Source organism: Podarcis tiliguerta, assembly GCF_965153285.1.
Source record: "Podarcis tiliguerta genome assembly, chromosome: 1".
NCBI lineage: Eukaryota > Metazoa > Chordata > Lepidosauria > Squamata > Lacertidae > Podarcis > Podarcis tiliguerta.
The window spans coordinates 18,338,072-18,360,310 of NC_139534.1; the positions used below are offsets into that span (position 1 = coordinate 18,338,072).

Consider the following 22,239-nt stretch of genomic DNA (forward strand, 5'->3'; position numbering starts at 1 on the left):
TCAAGGATGTTTTTACCATATGCAAAGGTGTTCACACCTTGCTAGAGAAGAATTAGGAACAGCTTAAAGAGGCCAACCTGTGCGAAACTGGTTTGAGAGAAACTGCATCAGATAGTAGTAAAAAAGTACAAGATGCATATGCATTTTGGATAATGTCATGTGAACATGGATTAAAAACTCAGCACTGGAAATGCAGTGAGTCATATAAATGGGCGGGTGCACACTGTCTAAGTCTCTTGACCACATGCTAAACCTTAAAAGTATATGGACCAAGAGGGGCAACTCAATCTCCAAGGCTTCCAGTGGGCACACTGATTACTGTCAGCTGATGTTGATCAAGTTCCTTTTCTCATTGGCAGAAGCTGCTGAACAGCGTTGCTCAGCTCTGCCTTAAAACCTGACCACCATCAATTATCCATTCATCCACTCATATTACTTGTACGCCACTTTTCCACACAAAAAATCATGCTCAAAGCATCTTGCAACAAAGAAAATACAAATGCATTTCAAACCAACAGTACAAAACAGTTTCATAATAAAATAGCAAAACATAGTAACAATTTTATAACTGGGCAAAACAATGACATAGTAACAATTACATGATAATAGTAGCAAATATACTGTGGTTGTTGATGTTTAGTCGTTTAGTCGTGTCCGACTCTTCGTGACCCCATGGACCAGAACATGCCAGGCACTCCTGTCTTCCACTGCCTCCCGCAGTTTGGTCAAACTCATGCTGGTAGCTTCAAGAACACTGTCCAACCATCTCGTCCTCTGCCGTCCCCTTCTCCTTGTGCCCTCCATCTTTCCCAACATCAGGGTCTTTTCCAGGGAGTCTTCTCTTCTCATGAGGTGGCCAAAGTATTGGAGCCTCAGCTTCAGGATCTGTCCTTCCAGTGAGCACTCAGGGCTGATTTCCTTAAGAATTGATAGGTTTGATCTTCTTGCAGTCCATGGGACTCTCAAGAGTCTCGTGTAATAACATACAACCCCCCCACATTTCAATTCTATACTACTATAGCAAGATTACATAAACAACATGCAGCATCCAACAGACCTTTCTGAGACCCATGTCCTTTGCCTCTGGACATTTGGATCTGGGTCTGGCTGCTCAAGGACTTAACCACCTATCATGTCCAGTCTATGAGCATGGCCAAAACCTGGCAGAAAAATAAAATAAATTCTGGACAGTTCAATAAATCTCACTGACCATTAAACATTGTATGACAAAACCCTTGTCCATACTATGTGTGTTTGCCATTTGAACTTGTGTTCTGCCCACTTGGTTCATGAGCAAGACAGTCATTTCAGTCGACTTTTCCATGGGCAATTTGAATAAGCTACAGCTGTAGTGTTTGATCTGAGTTGATCTGAGACCAACTGCTTTCTGCATTCAGGGTCCATTTACCGGTATTTGATGCAATCTGAAATCAAAGGGGAAAGAATTGTGCAGACAAGTTTTTGTTGCACTATTTCAGATTTGCACAATACTAGGTTCTGTTGAAGTATATAAATAATATATCCAGGTTTTGTTCATTTTCATATAACTTTAAAGCATAATGTTGAATAAAAATCATGAAAATTGGTATTTCTACAATAAGAGACATTTTTTTAAATTAAAGAAACTAGCTTGAAGCGACTCCCGTAATAACAAGCTCCAAAGGAGAGTTGTAGATTTTAGTGGTGGAGCAGTTTACCCTACAATTTTGGAACTGAATGCATGGGTTTTTTTTTTAAATATTTAGTACCAGATTTGAAGTTCACCTGCTGTTTGGAAGGAAAGAGTGTAAATTGTAATCTGGAATTTCAGTTTCAATTTCAAGTGGAGGGAAATGTCACAGGCTGATTGAGTTCAACACAATCTGTGGAACAATTTTTGTGTGTCTTCCATTTACTTAAATTTTATTTCTATATCAGAGCAGTGAAATAGGAAATGTTTTCCTATAGTTTTGGAGTAGTGGAAGACTCAAAACCAGGGTGAGCGGGTTACTTGGTAACCATTGGAGCAAGTCACAATCTTGCACTTTTTCAGTTTGATTTTATCACACAGATTGGGAATCTGTTGCCTTCCAAGGTCTTAGCCACAGTTACCTTTCCTCCACACTTTAAAGCTCCATGTCTGAGTGCTCTTTTTTGTTGTTGCTCTAGAGCTTTCCCCATGAAAACCCACTCTTTGCTGCTGCATTGGAACAAATGGCAATCCACAGAAAAACCCGAATTGGCATTTGTTGTGCTTCAGCATTAAATAGCAGGTTTTGCATGGGCAAAAGTTAAGTGTGGATAAGCCCCAAAAGTTTAAAACTCTGGGATTAAAACTCTGAGTGTCCAGGTCCAGGTCTGTTGGCCATGATGACATGGGGCTGATGGGAATTGTTGTCCAACAACATCTGAAGCTTTCATTATTTGGGATACATACAAGGGAGAAATCTACTTCCATCTACAGTTGTTCAGTCACTCCCCAGCCTTAGAAACAGCAGTTCTCTGTGACAACCCACTGCTGTTTGAAACACTTGGTTATTATGGAGGTTCAGTGGTAATTATTGAAGCCTGAAGAAGTTAAGAGATGAAAGCATGTCTGGCATTAAAAGGAAAAAGGCACTTGTTTGTTCTGAATGTTCAAAGACATACTCTGTTGAGTGGCAGGCAATCCTCAACTCCCAGCTCCTCCTTCCTCCCAGCTTTATCCTCCTTCAGATAAAGTAAACCAGTGATGCAATTTCCTCTAGTTACCATCCAAGCATATGGCCAGGATTTCATGGAGACACGGAGGGCTTGAAGCTCTCCTTTTATGCCTCTGCTAATGCAATGGAAGTTTAGGAATATGGCTTGCATCCCAAATGGTACCCTCCACATCTGACATTTAGAACCACAGCTTAGGGCTATGTGAATCTGCCTGTTTTGGTTCATTTCAGCTTCTCTTTTTTCCAGTCTTAAATTCAGTTCTCCACAATTCCACAGGGACACGGGTGGCCCTGTGGGTTAAACCACAGAGCCTAGGACTTGCCGATCAGAAGGTCGGAGGTTTAAATCCCCGCAATGGGGTGAGCTCCCATTGCTCGGTTCCTGCTCCTGCCAACCTAACAGTTCAAAAGCACGTCAAAGTGCAAGTAAATAAATAGGTACCGCTCCAGTGGGAAGGTAAACGGCATTTCCGTGTGTTGCTCTGGTTCGCCAGAAGTGGCTTAGTCATGCTGGCCACATGACCTGTACGCCAGCTCCCTCGGCCAGTAAAGCGAGATGAGCGCCGCAACCCCAGAGTCATCCGCGACTGGACCTAATGGTCAGGGGTCCCTTTACCTTTACCTTTACCACAATTCCACAGCCATTTTTCTGTGTGGGTGTTTCACAAATGTCATTGTGAAAATTTGATGGCATTTTAGTGGAAATGTCTCCTGATAAACTGATTGTTATGCAGTTTTGACCAATCCACAGGGTTTATCTTTTGCAAGCGATTCCCCCTAATGTGACTCCTTTTTTTGTATGTTGTTTTCATATGCATATTTAGGCACATGTCCCCCATCATATAAGAACGTCTGTATACATTGCTTGGTTAGATAACTGTATCATAAAATTAAGAGAAGTGCGAATTTCAAATGGTAGCTATTTTTCGGTTTGTTTATTGGTTCCAGAAGTGTGAATTGGTTTGAGAAGTGCACATTAGGTAATCGCTGTTTGAAATGTAAACAACAATGAATTCTTCCACTCTGTCTAGCAGGGTTTACTTTCCCTTGTCTCACCACGAAATAAGGCAAAGAGGTAGCTAATAGGAGTGTGAGGGTCACTAATGGAGATTGTCTGCTGGATGAGAGTACATATGAGTATGGGCATCCCAAGGGCTCATGTTTTATCTCTGGAAACTGACAATGAAAATAGCATTCTCATACCCAATTGCAGTAACGGCGTGATTCTTAAATAAAGTATTCAGCAAACATAGGAGAAAGAAGATTATTCCCTTCTGCACGTATGATGGGATCTCTAAAGCTGCGTGCATGAATGGAGGGTGTTTCTGCTTGCACAAGACCCCCCCCCCAATTTCCATCGATACACCCCGCTAGACGCAGCCCCTGTTCCATGTTCCCACAGTAGTTCCTTTGGAGAGTGTTAGGTATGCAGAAGCAACAAATACAGTGGTACCTTGGAAGTCAAACAGAATCTGTTCTGGAAGTCCATTCGACTTCCAAAAGGTTCGGAAACCAAGGCGCAGCTTCCAATTAGCTGCAGGAAGCTCCTGCAGCCAATCGGAAGCCATGTCGGACGTCCGGGTTCCAAAGAACATTCGCAAACTGGAACACTCACTTCCGGGTTTGTGGCATTCGGGAGCCAAAACCTTTGACTCACAAGGCGTTCACGAACCAAGGTACGATTATATTGAATAAAAGCAACACCTAAGCAAGGAAAACAAAATGTCAGTGCTCAACAATCCACAGTTCAGCTGGTCCTGCAAGTAACAGCCTCTTTTTTTTTCTTTTTTAAAGCGCTGTAGGAGCAAAAATATGGCCATGATGTTATATCCCAAGAGATCATTAAATTGCCTGTCCTAAAAAATTGTCTGTGCCAGACTTCTCTTATATAGACTTCAATTTCCTTTCTGAGTGGAGAAGCATCTGGTCCTACTCAGGCCCTCTGTGGTTACCCTTCCTCCACGTCAGCAGGGCAGGATTCCAGCTTCAACTAGTCAGTGTCAGCTGTATGCTCCTCACAAACATTTTGTTCAAATATGCCAGTAGTGCTGGATGCGAACGAAAGCTTTGGTACTTCGGACTGAGCATGACTACAGATGTTACCAGATGAGGCGAAATGGAAGTAGCAAGTGGCTCCTTGTAATGTGCCAACTGGAACTTGGGCACCAATTGCTGCTCAGCAAAGTGCACGTTTTCAATATAATCCAGCACCTTGTGGGCTGCATTGCACACTTAGAGACGGCAAGCGCATCTTTGTGTGTGTGCTCAAAGCATAGTTAATCAGAGCTGGTGTGTGCATTCAGCCTGGCTTGTGCTGGTAGATTCGGAGAAGAAGTTTCAAAGTGGCCTCTAGCCTTGTATCCAGAAACACCTCACTTGCTCCCATCTATAAAAGTTGTATGTTGTCGTTGGCTTCAGTGTGTAAAATGGTTTACACTTACTCAAGCTAAGTCTACATGGGTAGGCAAACTAAGGCCTGGGGGCCAGATCCGGCCCAATTGGCTTCTAAATCGGGCACACGGATGGCCCGGGAATCAGCGTGTTTTTACATGAGTAGAATGTGTCCTTTTATTTAAAATGCATCTCTGGGTTATTTGTGGGTCATAGGAATTTGTTCATCCCTCCCCAAATATAGTCCGGCCCCCCACAAGGTCTGAGGGACCTTGGACCGGCCCACTGCTGAAAAAGTTTGCTGACCCCCCCTAAGACAAGGCACAATAAGGTCAATGTGTCTGGATAGGAAATTCCTAATTTATCTACATAACCACCCAAAGATACGGTGAAGCCTGCTCCCCAAATATTAGGGATGGCATAGGGACGACACACATTGATGCATGTTCAATCTCCTATATGGCTTCAATTTACACAGGGGTTACATTCCAGGGATTGCGCCTAAAACCAAAGTCGCGTGAAGTCAAAACACATTGGGTGCAATGGTGGGTGGGAGTGCCAAAATATTTTGTCCTGGATGCCCACTCCCTTTCTTCCCCCTTTAACATTTTTATTATTATTTTGCCAAGCACGCAAAGCTGGATGCGCACAAATTAAATGTGTGTACATTGCAGGATTTCTGTATTTTCACACTTATCGTCTAAGACTTAACATGCTTCCTTTGGAGAAAGTTTTACTGATGATCATGGGAGTTAAATTTCAAGTAAGAATGCTTATGATTGCAGGCTTATTTTAATTTTTAGTGTATTGCAACTCTCCTTCGTATCCATAGTGGCTCATCAGTATTTTTTTCCCGGGGTGGGGGTGGGAAAGGTGGGATGGCAGACAGGGGCAAGCTACTTGCCAGGGATGCAGAATATTTTCTCTTTTCTTTTCTTAAATGTATTTATTTGGTTTTTCAAATTAAAGTTTTACAGAGATATATCAAGCATAAATAATAATAAAAAAGATTCTAGGGAATCTCCTGTACTTCCCTCCTCCCCTTTCTTTGTCCTATTATTAATCATTTTCTCCTGCATCTTTTATGATGATCCAAATCTTTTACATCTCCATTGTGTCCAGAATTCACCCTTAAACTACAAGTGATATTCCAATCCTACTAACGATTTTAACTGTTCACAATGGTCTTTAAGTTATAAATTTTCCCTATTTCTTATTAAAATTCCTGGTTTCTGATTCTTCCGGTCATTTTAGCTATTTCGGCATAGTCCATCAACTTCATTTGCCATTCTTCTCTGGTAGGAACTTTATCTTCTTTCCATATCTGGGCTAATAACATCTGTGCAGCTATGGTCACATACATAAATAGTCTTTTCTGCTACCTTGGGATTTTGGCACCTAGAATTTCTAAAAGGAAGGCTTCAGGGTTTTTTTAAGCAAAGGTTATTTTGAACATTTTTTCCAACTCATTATATATAATTTCCCAAAATCCTTTTACTAGCTTACAATTCCACCACATATGATAAAAGGTGCCTTCTTTTCCCTTACATTTCCAGCATACATTTGAGCATGTTTTTATACATTGCAGAATGTTTTCTCGAGCTTCCTTGTTATGGTAATCTTTGATTTATATTGAGATGACATTATATAGCTGTTGTAGGCAACTTCGGGGGCTCGTTTATTGTTAAAAAGAAAATAAAGCATGTGTTTAAAATATGCAAAAATATATAAGAAAATATTCTTTCAATGGCAGAACAATTGAAACGCCCTTTGTGCCAGGCCTTTAGGGAAGGGTTGGATTGGGCAGAGGTGTCTCTCCGCCCAGCCCTGTCCCCACCTGTGGAATGATGCCAGTACCTTTAGTACTGGCAGCCAGTAAGGTAAAGGTAAAGGGATCCCTGATCATTAGGTCCAGTCGTGACCGACTCTGGTGTTGCGGCGCTTATCTCGCTTTATTGGCCAAGGGAGCTGGCGAACAGCTTCCGGGTCATGTGGCCAGCATGGCGAACCAGAGCAGCACACGGAAACACAGTTTACCTTCCCGCTGGAGCAGTACCTATTTATCTACTTGCACTTTGATGTGCTTTCGAACTGCTCAGTTGGCAGGAGCAGGGACCGAGCAACGGGAGCTCACCCCGTCGTGGGGATTCGAACCACTCACCTTCTGATCATCAAGCCATAGGCTCTGTGGTTTAACCCACAGCGCCACCTGCTACAGCGCCTACAGCCAGCAGGAAGCCTCAATTGGAGTTAAATCACCGTGTCGGTTCAAGACTGGTGAAGCAATCTACATGGCCCCCAACTTCTTGGCCTCCTTAGGGCTTGGTAGGGCTGCCGATGTGCTGGTGGCCTTGCTGTTCCATAAAGGCCTGCAGGTCGGGGGTTGCAAACTGCATAATTATTCAAAAACCAAGAACACGAATAGTAGGAAATGAAATAAATAGAATGGACTGTAAACCTTTGCAATATGCAGCGAGAATATTATTGGCCCAAAAATGGAAACAGGAACAACTGCCGACGCTTTCGAAGAATGGAGAATGAAACTGATGGAGTATGCTGAACTGGACAAACTAACAGGAAAGATCAGATATATACGAGATCAAAAGTTCATTGAAGACTGGGGAAAATTTTCAGACTATCTGAAATGTTGTATGTGATGAGCAAATAACGCTAGTGGGATTTCAAGAAGTTCTGTAAATGATAGAGGGCTATTGTATTGATGAAAACTAAGTGTGTGAAGGTTTATAAAATGCAATATAAACTTAGGAAATGCGTATTTAATAATTTGAATAATGGATGATTGTCAGAGAGGTTGAAGGAAGTCTAAAAGAGAAAATATGTGATAAATTTAGAATGGATACTATAAATGTATGTTGGAAAATTTAATTAAAAAATAAAAAAACACACCAAAACAGTTACCTGCTGTGCCATCTCCCCTCCTTCCTCCCTCTTTGGTGTTCCACTCAAGGGAGTTTCCCGCCACGGATCCTGCTCCCATCAGCAGCGCTCTCGTGAGTGGACAGCTGTGCTTGCTGCAGACCTGGCTGCAGAAAAAGCAACTGCCTCAGCCACCGAGCGTGTAATGTATCTTAAAGCAACTGTATGGTGTATATTAAAGAATGCAAACTTTACGGGAGGCGTATGAGGTCTGGTTGGGAGAATGATACAGAAGAGTAATGTGAAGCATGTAGAATTCTTCCCTTGCCGCCAAATTCCTGGACACATGCTACAAAAACAAGCTCGAAAATATCACACAGGGAGTCCCATCTGTTTCAGATACAGAGCACTGGCATTTCTAGTAGCCTTTGTTTATGTGGAGACACAGTGAGACTATAACCTTTTACACGATTGTAAGAGGCCTCCGTGCCACTGTTACTGTTGCTATATTTCTTATCTGCCCTTACTATGACGTCCCATTGTGATTATTAATATTATTTAACTTATATTTTGTCTGCAAGCCTATATTTTTCCTGTGCTGGTACATTTAGTAAACTATTAGGGAAAAGCACATTAAGCCCAGTCAAAGTGCCATTTGCTTTTATGTGGTATCTGTGCGGGCCACATTATGAGTATATGCTTCAAAGAAACATAGGCAAACAGGATAGTATGTTCTCTACGCCTGGGTGTTTAACCTGGGGCCCTCAGTATGTTGTTGGACTCCCATCAGCCCCAGCCAGTCTGGCCAATGATCAGGGATGATGGGTAGTCCATCAACATTTGGAGGACAACAGGTTAGCCACCCTTGCCCTGTGGCATACACCCTTATCAAACCTAAACGGCCTCGGTCCTGTATACCTGAAGGAGCGTCTCCACCTCCATTGTTCAACCCGGACACTGAGGTCCTGCTCCAAGGGCCTTCTGGCAGTTCCCTCACTGCGAGAAGTGAGGTTACAGGGAACCAGGCAGAGGGCCTTCTCGGTGATGGCGCCCGCCCTGTGGAACGCCCTCCCATCAGATGTCAAAGAAATAAACAACTATCTGACATTTAGATGACATCTGAAGGCAGCCCTGTTTAGAAAAGTTTTTAATGACTGAATGTTTTAATGTATTTTTATTCTTTTGTTGGAAGCCACCCAGAGTGGCTGGGGAAACATAGCCAAATGGGCAGGGTATAAATAAATTGTTGTTGTTGTTGTTGTTGTTGTTAAGCACTGCATATTGCATTTTAGTGTGTTCAGTATAGTAGACTAAAGCAGCCTTCCCCCACCTGATGCCCTTCTGGTTTTGTTGGACTCCAACACCCAGGAGCCCCAGTCAACAAGGTCAGGCATGTGGAATGCACCAAGTCAGGAGGGGCAATGTAACATATACAGTGGTACCGTGGGTTAAGTCCTTAATTCATTCCGGAGGTCCGTTCTTAACCTGAAACTGTTCTTAACCTGAAGCACTACTTTAGCTAAACTACAAGAAAGAAGATTCCACCTAAACATTAGGAAGAACTTCCTGACAGTAAGAGCTGTTCGACAGTGGAATTTGCTGCCAAGGAGTGTGGTGGAGCCTCCTTCTTTGGAGGTCTTTAAGCAGAGGCTTGACAACCATATGTCAGGAGTGCTCTGATGGTGTTTCCTGCTTGGCAATGGGTTGGACTCGATGGCCCTTGTGGTCTATTCCAACTCTATGATTCTATGATTCTATTCTAATGGGGCCTCCTGCTGCCACCATGCCGCCGGAGCACGATTTCTGTTCTCATCCTGAAGCAACGTTCTTAACCCGAGGTACTATTTCTGGGTTAGCGGAGTCTGTAACCTGAAGCGTATTTAACCTGAAGCGTATGTAACCCGAGGTACCACTGTACAACCTTGTGCTCCACAGTCTTAACAGATGATAGGGGAAGACAGAGGATGGAAAACTTGACGAACAGATATGTTCCATGACAATCCTTGTGATTTGCAACCTAAATACCATCAAGAAGTGCTTTTTAGAAGAAGAGTTGGCCACTGGGGAAACACAGGTTGCTAGTATATATAGTATGATGTCATAGCCATTTGCTGATCGCTATGGAAATACATCTGCAAACAATTAGTTATGTTGCCAGCAAGAGAAGAGGGAACATTCTGAAATGGAAAGCTTGAACAGCACAGACCAAAGGCAGGATTCAGTGTTGATGATTGCAAGAAGAGACTCAGATGATGGAACTGAACTGAATTTTTAATTCTCGATCACTTTATTTTGGAAGACAATCCTTACAGATTACTCTGGTTATTTTGATGAAAAGGCAAACTTGTATACCAACTGTTAGGGAATTGGAAGTATGGGCTGATGAAGCAGCTAATGCCAAAGAATGGCTGTTATTAAGACCACATTGTAATGTTTTTTTGTACATTTATTAAGTTTTTGAGAACAGTACATTAAATCCAGTCAAAGTGGAGGGAGATGTTCCTCCTACAGCGATGTGTCATTTATACATTAATGCAGCAGTGACAATTTAGCACAGTTAGGGTGTAATCCTATATCCTGCAGGACTTGCTTCTGAGTAGACATGCCTAGATTTGCACTAGGAGATGGCGATTAATAATGAACATCTAAAAAAATTGGATATATATCTGCTTTGTTGAGAACTTATTATTAGAATAGTGCTGAGAAGTAAGTTTGTATGTTTGACCCACCACACTTAAAGATGGCCATTATTTAATTGATTTCAAATATTCAGCCAAGCTATGTGTGTATATGCATGTTGCTAATGCATTTAAACAGTAACATTATTCAAATGAGTACTGCGAATATCACAAATACTGTTTATCACCCCCATGCAATTTGCAGTACCTAGGCATTTAGGCATTTATACAGTGGTATAAATACAGTGGTATAAATACAGTAGCTCTACTGTCTCTTATTACCTCCTTAAGACAGGAGGTTGACACTAAATTTATATATATATAAAGGTAAAGGTAAAGGACCCCTGATAGTTAAGTCCAGTCGTGAATGACTCTGGGGTTGTGGTGCTCATCTCGCTTTACTGGCCGAGGGAGCCGATGTTTGTCCGCAGATAGTTTTTCCGGGTCATGTGGCCAGCATGACTGAGCCGCTTCTGGCGAACCAGAGCAGCGCACGGAAACGACGTTTACCTTCCCGCCGGAGTGGTACCTATTTATCTCCTTGCATTTTGACGGGCTTTTGAACTGCTAGGTTGGCAGGAGCTGGGACCAAGCAACGGGAGCTCACCCTGTCGCAGGGATTCGAACCGCCGACCTTCCGGTTTAGACCACAGTACCTTCTCTCACACTCTCACACATACACACGCCACCTTTCAAACATAAGATGGTTATGATCTTCTTGAACTGCTTCTTTTCATTTGTACCTGAAATGCTTGCTTGCTTGCAGAAAGCTAACCTACATTCCAGTCCACCTCAAACTGAATTCAGTTCAAAATGTGGCGTTACAATATAACAGGGTAAGGTGCTCTGAAATGGTGGGTTGATCCTCAATTCTCGTAGCTTTTAAAAGAATGCATCACACAAGGTGGACGGCAGCTGTGAAAACAAAGCATCGAAAATTAAACTATGTTGTGTATAACGTAGCAAATCATGTCAAGGGCATATATGATCTTCATAAGCTGCTATGTGATACATAAATTGCAGCTAATGAAGACTGTGGCATCCTGCCTCTTAACTGGGCTAGCTGCCTAACTCTACATTACTACTTTAGTATTGGCACCAACACCATGTTGTTTTAGGACTCCGTTCAAGATGCTGGTCTCGGCCCATGAATCCAAGCTGGGCCTTCGTTTACTACCTTTCCCCAAACTACTTTTGAGTATCTGTTCCTGTTTGAATAAGAAGGGCAAATAAACAAGCCAGACTGGTGCTTCTTCCAATTACTGTGACATATATGCTAGTTTCTAAATTTTGTTTCCTTATAAAATGAATTTAGGGTAAATATTGTGCTTTTTGTTGGTTCACAATTCTCTTCAGAAAGATCTGGATGACATACAAAAATCTGCCATATTTTTAATGAACCAGCCACATGTTCTCCCTGGCTAGGGATATTTTCTTTGTCCTACTTGGTTCCCAATGATTAGCATTATGGGATGGGAGAGAAATTCAGTTCAGTTTTCATTTTAATGTGAAACTATGTAATTTTCACTTTCCGAAACCGGAACACAGCTATTCTTTGTAATTTGCATTCCTCCGAATTTTGCAATGAAGTTTTCCGACCAAGTTGTGGTACCTCTGGTTAAGAACTTAATTTGTTCCAGAGGTCCGTTCTTAACCTGAAACTGTTTTTAACCTGAGGTACCAATTTAGCTAATGGGGCCTCCCGCTGCCGCCGTGCGATTTTCGTTCCCATCCTGAGATAAAGTTCTTAACCTGAGGCATGACTTCCGGATTAGCGGAGTCTGTAACTGAAGTGTTTGTAACCTGAAGCGTTTGTAACCCGAGGTACCACTGTAACGTGTAGAAAAGTGTATATATTAGGGAAAAGTCTTCGTAGAAACACACATATTAATGAAAATAACATACAAAAATACATTATATGAGGGAAAACAATTTGAAAAATGTGTGCTAGATAATGATGAATTTTTGTCAAAATATTCAGAAACTGACACAGAAATCCGGAAAACTGAATTTATGCCCGGAACAATGAGTAACTGAGAGAAGCTGGAACTGCCCCACGCCAAATCTTACTGTAGCATCTGTACTATGAAATATTTTGCTGCTTTTGCATAAAACCACCACAATATTGCATGCCTTACCATGTTGTGTAATCTCATGGAAACCTGCTATATTATTTCTTATGCCAAGACCTTTCTAACATTCTTACACTTCCCTCCAAACATCTTGCTCATATCTCATTCTGGATACAATGAACAAACACTAACCCAGGATCTGTAGTTACTGTGATGCATCTGGTTGGTGGATTGCAAACCTTCTTCTTGACCCATACTGTGGACACTTCAAATCCTAAAATGCAGCATGCCTGGGTATTCTCTGGGAGCAACAGAAAATGAGATTATTATTTTTTTAAATGACCCTTCCCTCCGGATACATATGCCACCCCGTAATATATAGTAGTTGGGGTAAGGTAAAGGTAAAGGGACCCCTGACCATTAGGTCCAGTCGTGACTGACTCTGGGGTTGTGGCGCTCATCTCGCTTTATTGGCCGAGGGAGCCGGCGTACAGCTTCCGGGTCATGTGGCCAGCATGACTAAGCCACTTCGGGCGAACCAGAGCACCACATGGAAACGCCGTTTACCTTCCTGCTGGAGTGGTACCTATTTATCTACTTGCACTTTGACGTTCTTTTGAACTGCTAGGTTGGCAGGAGCAGGGACCAAGCAATGGGAGCTCAGGAGGTCTGAAAAGACATTATAAAGTACAGTGGTACTTCAGTTTATGAACTTAATCCATTCTGGAAGTCCATTCTTAAACCAAAACTGTTCTTAAAACGAGGCATGCTTTCCCTAATGAGGCCTTCCACCGCAGGTGCCCTTCCACCATTCAGATTCTGTTCTTAGACCGAGGTAAAGTTTGCAAACCAAGGCACTATTTCCGGTTTTGCAGAGTTTGTAAACCAAATCGTTCTTAAACTAGACTGTTCTTAAACCGAGGTACCACTGTAATCTGTACAAATGCTTCTGCCATACAGAGTGGTTAGTTATTTAAAGGCGCCGCAAGACATTTAATTTATTTATTTTTGCTGTACAGCAGACTTACATATCAGCCCTCTGGAAATTAGGGTGAAAGAACTTTAGTTTGCCTCTTAATGATTGGAATTCAGGTCACACCAAGGAAAAGAATAAGCCATGGACACAACATCTGAGGAGATTTTGAACTAGGAGAGGAGAATATGACTGGAAGAATGCAACATTTGTGCAGTGTGTTTAGGGCTCTGTCCAAACATACTTTAACTTACTGATGCTTCTGGAGCCTTTCTGAACACAACTGTTAGCCAGCCAGTAATCTAGCGTGTTAGTTCTGTTTGGGTGTATGGAACACATTTTGCAATGGCCTGACCTTGCCAGAGATAACAGGGGAGCACATGAATCCTTGGCTGTGGGTTTCTTGCATCTATTGCCATATTAGGAGATTGGAACCAAATGTTTGTCTGTGCTTCAGCTGCATGGAACGGAGGTCATCCAGCACTAACTCCATATCTCTCCAGGCAAATATGCTCATCACAACGAAGACGTTTAAGTTTGTTCCCGTTCATTACGTTAATGACTGGAGAGGCTAAAAGACTTTGCGTGTGATTTATTGAGTTCTCCAAGACAATGGGAATTCCGAGTGCCTAGTTTATAGGATTTGGATTCAGCTTTCATGCAAATAGCTTCCCTCGTCATGAACATAAGGAACGGAGATCATTTACGTTGCCTCTTGGGAATGCACCGAAGGTTCCGTGATGGGAACACATTTTAACGTTTAGCAACTGCTCCTAATAATGTGCATTACAGGCTATAAACGTTGTAGTAAGTGGCACAGCCCTGTGATATTCGGGGTGCCTGCTAAACTTTGAAAGGCCCACCACCATTCAGCTGGTGTATCTCTTGGTGTCTTAATATCCAGCTCTGTTATGACCATATGTGGGCTCTTGCTCCAGACAATTTACTATATTCAGAACAATTCTGCGAATGTGTGTGGCTTCCTTTCCAGTTATCCTGGGATAAGGGAGAAGCAGCTTTCACACAACCCATATCTATATCTATATATCTATATCTATATCTATATCTATATATCTCTAGCTATCTATACAGTGGTACCTTGGTTTTCGAACGTAATCCGTTCCGGAAGACTGTTTGACTTCCAAAATGTTTGAAAACTGAAGCCTGCATTTCCGGAAGCCTTTATAACTGGAAAACTCATTTCCAAAATATGTTGTTGTTGCTGTTTAGTCGTTTAGTTGTGTCCGACTCTTCGTGACTCCATGGACCAGAGCACGCCAGGCACTCCTGTCTTCCACTGCCTGTCTTCCAAAATATAAGATAAAAATAAAATAAAACCTACATACAGCAACAGTGCTTTGTGTTGTGTAAGCTCCTATGGTGTAAATAAGGGCCTCCACAAATTGTTATTTGCACATTTGTTATTTGCAAATGGTTTTAGATACCTACTAGGTCCATAAATTATCATATAGCATATACAGTGGTACCTCGGGTTACAAACACCTCAGGATGCAAACACCTCTGATTACAGACTCCCCTAACCCAGAAGTAGTACCTTGAGTTAAAAAATTTGTCCCAGGATGAGAACAGAAATCATGCGGTGGCAGTGGAAGGCCCCATTAGCTAAAGTGGTACCTCAGGTTAAGAACGGTTTCAGGTTAAGAACGGACCTCTGAAACAAATTAAGTTTGTAACCAGAGGTACCACTGTATTCAACTCAAAAAACAGTGGCAATTTGTTGTTGACAAAGGACAGCTGGACATATAAAGGGCCCATTACCTTCAGTAGCTTAGGGCATCATCAAACCTAAATCCGGCCCTGGGCAATGGTTGTGGCTCAGTGGACAGCACATGTGTTGTATGCAGAAAATCAGAGGTTCTATCTTTGGTACTTCCCAGATCGGGCTGAGAGACACCTCTCCCCGGGAGAGGTGTTGCCAATCAATGTAATACTTAGCTAGATTGACCAATGGCAGCTGCCTATGTTCCTTATGTCTCTGTTTACCAAAGAACCAAGGAAGTCTCATTAGCATGTCCTAGACAATTCTGGAATAGATGCATTGGCTGATGTGAATTTTCTCTTTTCTTAGTTATTCCGTTATGTACTGAAGGTGAATGGATCGCTTAGGGTTCCTTCCCTGGGTCTGTGCTGCTAACCTGGCCTAGCTTTCCTGACCTCCTGTTGCAGATATCTTGACACAGTTCGTGGTGCTGACCTCATTACTGATGACATCAGCGTGAATCGGCTGGTGAATGACCTAGGCACCATGTCTCTATTATTCAAGGGCCCATGGATGTTGTTAGGCAACCTTAGGTTAAGGAAATGGCAAATGGGGAAGGAGAGAAGGCTAGTCCAAGGGCCAGGATTGGAGGAACTGATATTTTGAGGAGCATTTAGAGAATATTTTAGATTGCATAACAGCCGATGGTTAATATGTAGTAGATGTTGACATTTGCATTGGAATGTATTGAACATGTTAAATATTTCTAAATCACCCTTCATGAATGGTGTCTCAAGCTGCTGTAGAATTTCAAGAATAAAAAATATCAACACAACATATAAATAAATAAAAAATAATAATTTTAATGCTTTTGAGGATCAGGTGAATGTTGCCTTCCCAACATGCTGTCTGCTACTGTCTATGATGTGCTAGGCAGTTGTTCATTGTTTTCTTTTAGAACAGTATTTTTTAATTTGAAAGAAGTTGGCATGGAAATATTTTTATTATTCGAAAGGGCTTCCCATAAAAAAAAAAAAATAATCAGTGAGTGTACTGCTCTCAGATGCTCATTAGTCCATCTCTGCAGCTTCCTGTACTCCAGTTAGAGCCTAGCTCAGGCAGTTGGGGAGGCTTCAGAGCAATGAATGAATACTTAGCAGAAAGAAAAGCAGACATCACACACATACACAGTTTGCATGCAAAAGATTCCTCTGATATTTTGGAACCTCCAGTCTCTTCTGTTGTTGGGCACTGACAATGCTGAATTCACCCATAGGAATGGTTCCAGATAAGTCTTTTTACACTTTGCTTGTCTGGGAAGTCGAATTTAACAGGAGATTTTTTATTTTTTTTAATGGCAGCTATAAAATATTTCACAGAGAAAGACAGTGCCCAGTCAAAAAATAAAGAATTACAGGCCTGAAACAAGAACATAGGGTCTGAAGCACCAACGAACTCCAGAGTTTGCAAGAGTGCATCTACAGTGGTGCCTCGCAAGACGAAAAGAATCCGTTCCGCGAGTCTCTTCGTCTTGCGGTTTTTTCGTCTTGCGAAGCAAGCCCATTAGCGGATTAGCGCTTTTAGCGCTATTAGCGGTTTAGCGGCTATTAGCGGCTATTAAAGGCTTAAGGGATTAGCGGATTAGCTGCTAAAAGGCTATTAGCGGCTATTAAAGGCTTAAGGGATTAGCGGATTACCTGCTAAAAGGCTATTAGCGGCTTAGATCAGCTGTTAAGCGGCTTAGCGATCAGCTGTTAAGCGGCTTAGCGATCAGCTGTTAAGCGGCTTAGGGGCTTGGGAAAAAGGGGGGGGGAGGGAAAAAACCCCCCAGGAATCACAAGACATTTTCGTCTTGCGAAGCAAGCCCATAGCAAATTCGTTTTGCGAAGCACCTCCAAAACGGAAAACCCTTTCGTCTAGCGGGTTTTCCGTCTTGCGAGGCATTCGTCTTGCGGGGCACCACTGTATAGTCATAATTTACTCTCTTTCTGATAAGATTCTGCCCAGGCTCCTCACTGACCCAACTATTTTTGCAAGGATTCACACTAATTCACCAGTCTGATTCACACTGGTGATTTTTTATTATTATTATTCTGTTAGAATAGCACCATCATGAACTCCCCCCATCCACTCATAAGATTACTTTACCCTATGGTAACTTTAATGATAAATGAAATTTATAATGACAATTCATTATTCCTGAATGAAACCTGTGGGAGGGATCAGATTGCTTAGAGTGGATGCATTCAGCCAATGTGTTCAGCCTATGGGCCTTTAGGGTCTCTCCTGCAGCCCCCACCCTATCCTCCTGTTGTTACCACAAACATTAACACCACTGAAAATCTGAAAAAAATCTATAGAGATGATGGCTCAGCAGCTGGGATACCCATCTCTGCTTTGAAAAAAATGTAGAGCTGAGGAAGGATGTGGGAAGACTATTATTAGAGCTGCTAAGTCTGGATTTTCCCGGACATTAAAGATAAAGGGACCCCTGACCATTAGGTCCAGTCGTGGCCGACTCTGGGGTTGCGGTGCTCATCTCGTTTTATTGGCCGAGGGAGCCGGCGTACAGCTTCCGGGTCATGAGACCAGCATGACCAAGCCGCTTCTGGCGAACCAGAGCAGCGCACGGAAACGCTGTTTACCTTCCCGCTGGAGTGGTACCTATTTATCTACTTGCACTTTGATGTGCTTTCGAACTGCTAGGTTGGCAGGAGCAGGGACTGAGCAACGGAAGCTCACCCCGCCACGGGGATTTGAACCGCCGACCTTCTGATCGGCAAGCCCTAGGCTCTGTGGTTTAACCCACAGCGCCACCTGCGTCCCTCCCAGACATTACCGGGATCTCAAAGGTGGAAGGGATGTCCAGGGGGAATTTCCAGAAGGCGGTGGATCTTAGGCAAGTAAACTGAATGTGTTATTTCGGTGTTTTCGTAAAAAAAGAAGAAGCTCAATTTTGGATTTTGGGGTCTTCCTTAAAAAAGCTCAACACATTTCAGGGTGCCCTGGTTTTTTTTTAATGGCAACCTTAGACTTTAATCTGCTAGCTCTTCTCTTTTTCCAGACTTAAAACATTCGAAAAAATACACCAGGGGCACAGTGCTCGAGGTGGCAAGCTTCCTGGGCGTAAACAGTCATAGAATCATAGAATTGTTGAGCTGGAAGGGACCATTAGGGTCATCTAGCCCAATGCCCCACAAGGCCGAAATCTCAGCTAAAGCATCCTGAGCTGGGAGCTGCCGAGGCAGGCAGGCTCGCTTAACTGGGACAAGGTGCTTAAATGGTTGCACAGTGCCATGGTGGGTCTATTGATGATGATGATGATACAGGTAGGTAGCTGTGTTGGTCTGCCGTAGTGAAAACAAAATAAAAAAATTTCCTTCCAGTAGCACCTTAGAGACCAATGGTGTTTCAATTTTTGGGAGTTGAGAGTTGACCTAACCTGGGGAGAAAACAGCAAAGACCTGATGAAGAGAGCATAGCAGAGGTTATATTTTCTGAGAATCCTCCAGAAAAATAATCTCTCAAAAGACCTGATGATGGCATTTTACCATTTTACTGTTGAGAGTGTATTAACTTATGGTCTCTGTGTTTGGTTTGGGAGCTGGACGGCCAGGGGAAAAACAATGCTATCCAGGGTTGTAAAGACTGCAGAGAGAATAATTGGGTGCACTCTTCCCACCTTGGATCAAATCTATGCTTCCAGGTGCCATAAGAAAGCTGCAGAGATAGTGCAGGATAGTGCGCACTCCAGAAATGATCTCTTTCAGCTTCTGCCTTCTGGAAGGAGGTACAGGGTTATAAAGACTAGGACTAGCCGCCCGAGAAACAGTTTCTACCCAAATGCAATTCTGGTTTTAAACGCAGTATAAGGGGTCTCTATAGGAGTATATTGTATTTTAAAATGGGGTTTCAGAGTTTTTAGGGGTTTTTGAATGTCTTATGTAGATTTTTCAATTTCATTGTTCTGTATGGGACAATGGCATTAAAGATATCGTCTTGTATTGTATCGTTTGTTATTGGTATGAGCTTTTGTGTGCATGCACACTTCTTCAGATATCTGTATCTGAATCATTATCTGTATCTGAAGAAGTGTGCATGCACACGAAAGCTCATACCGATAACAAACTTAGTTGGCCTCTAAGGTGCTACTGGAAGGAATTTTTTTATTTTGTTTTGATGATGATGATGTGTACGCATGTGTCAGAAAGCGAGAGAGAGAGAGAGTAAGAGAGGAAGTGAGCGGAAGAGAGAGAGAGAGAGAGAGAGAGAGAGAGAGAGAGAGAGAGGAAGAACTCCAGATGCCGCGAACTGCACCAAGTGCCATCTGTTTTGTACTTATTTACGGCCATACTGAATCAATATAGGCAGACCTCCTACATAAAAACGCTTAAAGCTGAAACAAGAATTGCAAGAAAGGCTTTATCAGGCAGTGAAAGAGGGAGGAAAAGAAGAAGGCATTATATGTAGAATGCAACATATGAGGATTGCTGTGACTATTTTGAGATGCAGCGAACCTTCCCTATTCAACATCATTCCGCAACCTTGGCAGAGGTGTCTCCTAAAATGGAGTTGGTGCTACATCTGCTTCCTTGGGAGGGAGGCTTACATACAATATACTTGTGATAAATCAGGGGTGAGGAACTTGCAGCCCACCCGATGTTAATATTGGACTGCAATTCCCATCATTCCTGCCCATGATAGCTGGGGCTGACAGGTGTTGGAGTTCCACCTGGAGGGTTGTAAGATTCCCTTCTCTGTGACAAATAAATGCAAAATATGGGGAACATGGGGAACAGTTTCCTCAAGACAATAGCAACACCATTCTGAAAAGTTTCTAACGCTTTTCTTTATGCAGTTGTGGTGCCGCACAATCCTGTTTGTGTTTACACAGAACCAGATGTAGAGCGTTGGACTTGGATCAGGGAGAACTAGGTTAAGATCCCTACTCATGAGGAAGCTTATTGATAAACCCACTTATGCTCCCTTCCTTTGGAAGAAGGTTGGGAAGGGCTATGGTTCGGGGCAGTTCCCTTGAAAACGGGAACACATTCAATTGGTGGCATCTCTAGGTACAATTGGAGGTGACCCTTGTCTGAAATCTCACCGCCAGTCAGTGTAGACCAGGCACGTCCAACTCCCAAGAGACTGCGATCTACTCCTACTATAAAAAACTGGCAGTGATCTACCCAAAATGGCGACTAACTGCCCAGAGTTGTGGGGGTGGGGAGCCAAAGTTGTTGATACGGGGCCGCCAACGCCGTGATCGCCCCCTTAGGCATGACACCCAGGGCGCACCCCAGTTGTTGAGTTTTTTGGGGGAAGAGAGGCCTCTGTTTTTCCACTTTTTTGGGGGGGAGTGATCACTTCCTGTCATCCCGCGATCTACCTGCAACACCCAGGTGATCTACCAGTAGATCACGATCTACCCGTTGGACATCCCTGGTAGACAATACAAAACTAGGTGGACCGATGTTCCGGCTCAGTATTAAACACCTTCCAACGTTCCTACAATACATCACAAATCCAATGTAGAAAAATACACTCTCTTACAAAATGGTAGCAATTTTGATGAGGAAAATCTTTGGGCACTTTCCTTTTAGCACGGTTGCAAGTCTTGCTGAGGTTGAGGAAGGGTGTGCGGTTATTTAAACTTTGGTTCCAGTGGAGATCAGGTCAGCTATGCTTCCTAACCATAGGAAACTTCACAGGGCTGAGGTGTCTTCAGGCCCCCCGAGTCACTTGGGATGGGGCTGACCCACCCCCAATCTTGCTGCAGTGGGCCTTGCCAGGCCTTGCCACAAGTGGCACTGGACCTTGGCAGCAGAGGGCATCACTGGGCCTCACAGTGGTGGCAGGCCTTGCTTGACGGGCCCCGCATTGTTGGGTGGAACTTGGCACTTCTGTGCCTAACACACATTCATTGCTTGTGCTTACTAGGTTAGTTATGTACATAGCAAATCAGAAGTCACTTCATCTTTAAATCTTCTTTTTTAATAATTTTTTATTAATAGGCCAATCACATCACATTGTTCAAATCACATTAATTCCAAATTATACAGCCAAATTTTAAAATTTTTTGGGGGGTACCCATGTATCAAGCTCAGCACGAGTCCAAAATTCCGGATGACTCCAGACCTCACTTATTTGCTGCTTTTATTAGACAGTTCCATCCAGTTCGATTCGGATAGATCTTTATCACCTTCTTTCTCTTCTTGTTGTTATCATTTATTCCTTTCTTTGCGATCTCTGATGGTTTTCACAAACAGATTGAAGATTTAGCGTCTCTGTGTGGGTATGCTCTGCCAAACTCATATTATTCAGGAGCGACCTCTGTTAGTCTTCGGTCGGTCCATTATTTTTCCCAGGCTAGCCATAAATCAGGCGATATCGGGGGCTCTGTCAGGTCAAACTTGCATTCCAGCCTTCTTTCTTTTTCAAATTCCTGAATCTCCTCCCCCTCGTCTGTTCTCCTGCTAGCCTGTCTTTGCGAGACGCCATGTTTTTTTAACTGCGTCATAAGAATTTTCCTCCTTCTCGCCTTTCAATCTTCTCGTATTGTAATCCTTTCCCCACACAGTTTTAAAGTTCTGTTTATGTTATTTAAGACGCAACGATCTTATTTCTTTCTAGGGTGGAGGATTATTGTAGTCATGTCATGTAAAGGAATTTAAGAGGGTTTTTTCCTCCACCCCCCCCTTCGTTCCAGCCTTACGTTCTCATGGTGGTAATTCATCAAGAGATTTACTTATCCATCCGTCGCTCCCGGTCACAGAGATGCATTAGTCAGCAGTCCTTATCTCGAGCCTTACTTGATATATGTGCTTCAGTCTTTCTTCCAATCCGT

The 22,239-nt window shown here is 42.8% G+C and overlaps 1 protein-coding gene across 1 annotated transcript in view; it reads left to right on the plus strand.

The window, feature by feature from the left end:
* Positions 1-22,239, plus strand: part of COL5A2 (collagen type V alpha 2 chain) — a 208,781-nt gene that overhangs the window by 57,603 nt on the left and 128,939 nt on the right. The gene's annotated exons all lie outside the window — the stretch shown is intronic.